Here is a 6129-nt window from a genome sequence, read left to right as displayed (position 1 = left end):
GAATTGTTAATTATATTTTACTACAAAAAAAGCGTGATGAGACTGAAAATTATTTATTATTTCTGAAGGGCATTTTTATGTTATTTTCTCGTTGAGATACTAGCATGTTTCTGACTTGTCCCCAAATAAAAACGGTTATGGTTAAGTGTTATTACTCACTGAGCTAGCGACTCATTCCCCGATAATTTTTTGATAGAGACATCAGTTGACGCAGGCGAAGATTTCATTAATTAGAGCGCACAGGTTGATAGTTCTTGGTGAGCCTCGCACTTGTTCGCGTGGGTAGAGATTTTATTTATTGTTATGGTCTTTTCTTTGAATTCTTAGAGTCGCTCCATAGTCATTATTTTAGTGTCGTGAGTATTCTTTTGTTATTATAGTCTTATGTCGGATATCGTTCTTTATTTTCAAAGTCGGAGATAAATTAGTATTTCTGGTTATTAGTGGGTTGATTAGTAATGGTGAAGACTATTTTGGTTAATTAATAAGTTGTCGATTGTTTGAGTTGCTATTAGGGTGTTTGGTTGCTGATTTGAGACAGGAGGAAAATTTTGGGATGGTATAAAAACAGGGGAAACTCTGTCCGATTTTCTGTAAAAATTACCGATGAGGCTTGCTTGGGAGCACTTGCTCTTAAGCGCCGGTCACAATCCTAAATGGGGTCGTGACACCAACTCTCTAATTTAAATGGCAAAGATATTAAAATCTTTAGCAGTTGTTGCACTTATCGAATTACCGAGGTCACTCGTCAATGTGTTTTGTTGAATAATCACAACTTGCACGTCAATTACTCCACTATCTTTAGTTATTTTTTGGAATCCTTTAGAGGATTAGGTAGGAATAATGCCGCTTGGTGGGCCGGGCCTGAATCGGACCGGATCGGGCCCGCGGCCCTAACGGTCCTAACGAGCCTGGTGGGCCGGGCCTGGTGGTCCTGAGAAGCCCGTGACGGGCCGGTCTTCATAGATTAGCCCACGAGCCCGGGACCGTCAGCCGGGCCTGGCGGGCCCAACGGGCCCAACGACTATTTTAAAAAAAATAATAAAAAATTTTGTTTTTAAAATTCTCCAACGGCCATATTTAAAATCTAGCCGTTTGGGCTGACAATTTGACCGTTTTTAAGTTTAGAAAATGGCCATTTGGCCCCCAAACTTTATTTTAACCCCAAACTTTATATAATTACACTTTTTCCCATTTCTCAACTATAAATACCCCCTCATTCTTTCATTTTTATTCACCAATTCATCAATATCTCTCAAACTCTCTACTACAATTACTTAATTTATTGTTGAAATTTCGTGAAAAATTGTGAAGTTGTTGAATTGAAGTTTTCAAGTGTTCAACGATTTTCAATTTTCAAGAAGTTGTTCGGCAATCCGGTAAACTCGTTTCAACTCTTACGTTTTAAGAATATATTTTTGTGTGGTTTAGTTTGCATAATTATAATTAATATGGCATTTTCTTTGAAAAAAATGTTTGGTAAAGGAAAAGATAAAACCGGTGAAAGTAGTGGCCAACCAACTACCCTTCCCCCGGCTCCCCGACCTAGAAAAGATAAGCAAGTTGAAAGTAGTCGCCAACCTAGATGTCCTCCTCCTTCCGTAATTCTTGATAGTGATCACCCTTGTTTTCAATTTACCGATAGTGAATTTTGCCATAATGTTGCACCAGGTGAAACATTAGATGATGAAATTATGAATGCTCTTTATCCTAATGAAACTATCTTAGAAAATAATGAGGAAAATGAAGATGATGATGAAACCCAAGCACCAGATTTAGATGATACACCTACTAGTCCTCTTAATAACCCAACTGATGCACCGGCCGACCCACCTGTAGAAACTCCTACTTTTAATAGAGAACCTGCTAAACGCCTAGAAACATCATTAGTTTGGAATTTTTTTACTCAAGTAAGAGGACAAAATAAGGCTAAGTGTAAAACATGTGGGAAATTACTGGCGCATAAATATATTGGAGACCGTAGCGGCACGGGTAGTTTGACTAGGCACATAAAAACACACCCTAGAGATAAAGCTAGATATTTACAAATGAAAGTGCAGCTAGAGGGAACACATGTAGATTCTGATGTTAACCCTAGTACAGGTTCAAATCTAGTTCAACCAGGAATTAACACTGTGACCGGAGGTATTTTATATTACGATCCAAATAGAGATCGTGAAGAATTAGCAAAGATGGTTACCGTTATGTGCTTACCCTATTCTTTTCCCTCTAATCCTAATTGGGTGCATTATATTAGAAGAGTTTTTAATCCTACTTATAAAGGTTGGCCTCGCGCAACAGTTAAGAGCGATATTTATAAATATAAACATGAATATGAACAATATTTGCAGTATTTATTTACTCATATAAGTAATCGGATTTCTATTACTACTGATATTGGTAGAAGTGGTAATGATTGTGATTATCTAACTGTTACAAGTCATTGGATAGATGAGGAGTGGACAATGCAAAAACGCATTATTGCGTATAGAATAATTAATTCATGTCACACAGGTAAGTTTATAGCTAACACTGTTGCAGATATTTGTAGATATTTTTGCTTTAGAGATAAAATAATGGCAATTTCTATGGATAATGCTTCTAGTAACACTAGTGCTATAGGCATACTTACAACAACACTAAATCCCGCATTTAGGAATATATTTCATGTTAGATGTATTTGTCATATTTATCATTTAATTGTCGGTGATGGTATGCGAATTTTAAATTTAGAAATTGAAAAGGTTAGAATGACTCTTAATTGGCTTTTTTATTCAAATCGTAGAAGTAGACTAAGAGAATATTTTAAAAAATGTGATAAATATGGCCTTAGAGAAAGAAAGGTTCCTAAAGCTTGCCCGACTAGATGGAATTATATGTACGAAAGTTTAGTAGTTGCATATGAATATAAAAACCCAATTAATGCAACGTTTAATGCTCGGGTGGGTGGTGAGGATGATGATGAAATGCTTACTACTCAATATTGGACGAATGTTAAAATTCTTATAGATTTTTTAGAACATTTTCAAATTGCTACAAATGCATTTTCTGGACAATATTATCCTATTATTTCAAACTGTTTAGTTTATATTGCAGCACTATCTGATTTGTTTGTTGAATTTGGTGAGGGTGGGGACATTTATGAACTTGCTATAAATGAAATGAAACAAAAGTTTAAAAAATATTTTTTTCCTATCCCTCCTATTTATGGTCTTGCTGCAATGTTAAATCCTACAATGAAATTGGGAGGTCCTCATTTTTGGTATTCAAATATTTATAAGGCTTTAGATCTTTCAAATGAGGAAGTTGCTACACTTGCAGATGCAAAAGCCTCAATTAAAATTAATGCTCAAACAGTTTATAATGCTTATCAACTTGCCTTAGAGCATGCTAGGCCAACTATTCCAACTCCTACTTTGTCTAGCTCACAATCGTCTAAAAGAGCTGCGGGCTTAAAAGCTCTTAAATCTTGGACGGAGTTCAGGGGTTCTCAAGGTGATAATTATGATGAAACTTTACATCTAAATGAGCTTCAAGTTTGTTTGTCTCGGAGACTTGAAAATGAGAATCCAGACGGCTCTTTTGATCTTTTGGAATGGTGGAAGGCAAGGGAAAAACATTTTCCGGTTCTTGCAAGGATGACTCGGGATATTTTATCAATTCAAGCTTCAACTGTTGCATCAGAGAGCGCTTTCAGTCAAGCAAGACTGCAAATAGGTGATCATAGAGCGTCTATGAGGGATAGCTTGGAAAAATCAGTATTGTTTAGAGATTGGATCCGCTCGGAAAGAAGAAACTTTGGAATTGCAGAATCACAACCGGCGATAGATGAAGCTTATGAAGAAATGATAGCGGAACTTGCGGAGGATTCGGCTTCGCCCGGAAGTGGTGATGAACAAGCTTCTTTTCCACCACCACCAACGCAACCTCCTCTGAACCTTGAAGGATTTATGAGATTTGTTAGAGATAATACATAGACTAATATGTAACTTGTATTTTGGCACATCTTCCTTAATTTTTTTTCCTTCTAATGGTGGTATTAGTACCTTGTTGTGCTCATTCCATTGGGGGAAGAAAGACTAAGAAAGATATGCCATTTTTTGTAATAAAAATTATAAGACATATTAAAAAAAAAACCGCTAGGCCCGCGAAGCCCACGAGCCCGGCCCGTTTAGCCCAAGACCATATGGGCTTAGGCCCGTCATGGGCCGGTTCCACCCATTGAGCCCACGAAGCCCGGGACCGCCAGGCCCGGGACCGCCAGAGTCCAGGCCCACGAAGCCCGGTCCGTTTGGCCCACGAAGGCTCGGGCCCGGCCCAAAATACAGCCCTAGGTAGGAAGAGGTGAGCAAGTGTTCATCTCCCAAAAAGTTATGTATAAATAAAATATTCGAATCAGCAATCGCCCGTCGAAATGTTAAAATTAATCAACAATAAGAAAAAGGAGATGATTATTATGTCAGACAATTTTTTTTTGTGGGAAGTGGAGGGAGTATATCAAATTTTCTTTTTATGTAAAATTAGAAGTGACAGCAAAGAGGATGAAGAATTCATGGACGATTTTCAAAAACAGCTTTCAACTATGTCATAATTCGGGTAGAAACCATTGTCTTTGGGGTGTAAAGTTCTACGAATATAACTATATAATAATTTATATAGTACAGTAGGGCTTTATTAAATTCTGAAGGGCCCCTAAATAGTAGATGACAGTGATCTTTCACGGTTAAATATTTATTCTTCAAATTTGTTTTCCTAGTTTTCTAACACAAGGTACATATGTGTCTCTCGTTCTTTTTGTAGCTTTATTGTATTGGTCAAAATCTGACCACTTCGATTAGGGCGATCACGACCACATTTTTGCCACCGGGTAAGAAGTCAATAGAGTCAATCAAATCCCTCTTTTAAGACATTCCACACAACAACAACCAGGAGACCTTCCGACCCCAAGCACGCCAAGGTCGTGGCAAGGGTAAGAGGGTTTTCCGACTATATATACAAGTGCAAGTAAACCCCAAAGCAGGGGAGTCCTCACAAAATAAAGAGATGAACAGAACTCCACCGGAAAGGAGAAGAAAAGAGGGCTCTCCGTATAAAGAAGAAGGAGTGAGCTCAATCCTTGTACCCCGAAAAGGGCAAAACAATTGTAATTCTTCTTCCCCCTTTACGGAGAGAGAAGGTTGCGCTCAATTTTGATTAAGATCTTTTGGTGCTCTACTCATCTAATTTGCAATTGTGGTCATTCAATCTTTCGATCCGGTATTAATTAAGTTTGACTACGACTTACCCCTTCATCTTTGATTGATTTAGTTAAAAAGAGTTAAAAATCTTTTGAGTCAAATAATTTGACGCCGTTTGTGGGGATTTACTAGTGAAAACTCCTAGTTTTTCCTGGATTGGAGCTAAGAAACACAAGAAGAGAGCTCAACTCACACCAGATTTGGAGGCAGCGCGCTGAGGGAAAAGAAATCAAACAGATTCGCTAGGTCGGGAAATCCCCGCTCTATCGGTTTCGAATATCTCGGACAAGGCGAAAGGTGCTGCAATCCAGTTTCTCCCCTTCTCTCAAAGCCTCCGGGAAGAGGCAAGGAACATCTCATCCTCATCCTCCATACTCCGTCAAACTGGGTATACGAAACCCATGCGAGCGAACAAACACAGGGTTACCTAGACTGAGGAACCAGAAATCATTTCGGCACAACCGAAACCTTCCCGGTCGACGACGTCTTCAAAACAAAAAACGGCCAAAATCGACTGAGAAACTACAACACGCGTGCAATGCAAGCTTGTGCAAAATATTGACACCTCGTGTCTGTGGCGTTGAACCATCTGATGTGAGTAATGCTGACCAAGCTGGGACTTCTGCGAAAAGTATTCACCACCAAAGTAAAAGCAGGATTCGACCTCGTTCGAATCACGACGGGTTGTTATTTCGACAAGTTTGGAATAACACCCTTAAGGCTAAGGGCCTTCGCCATCAAAGTAAAAGCTGGATTCGACCTCGTTCGAATCACGACGGGTTGTTATTTCGACAAGTTCGGAATAACACCCTTAAGGCTAAGGGCCTTCGCCATCAAAGTAAAAGCAGGATTCGACCTCGTTCGAATCACAATGGGTTGTTATTTTGATAAG

This window comes from Nicotiana tabacum, chromosome 3 (assembly GCF_000715075.1).
Source record: "Nicotiana tabacum cultivar K326 chromosome 3, ASM71507v2, whole genome shotgun sequence".
NCBI lineage: Eukaryota > Viridiplantae > Streptophyta > Magnoliopsida > Solanales > Solanaceae > Nicotiana > Nicotiana tabacum.
This window is presented reverse-complemented; position numbering follows the sequence as displayed.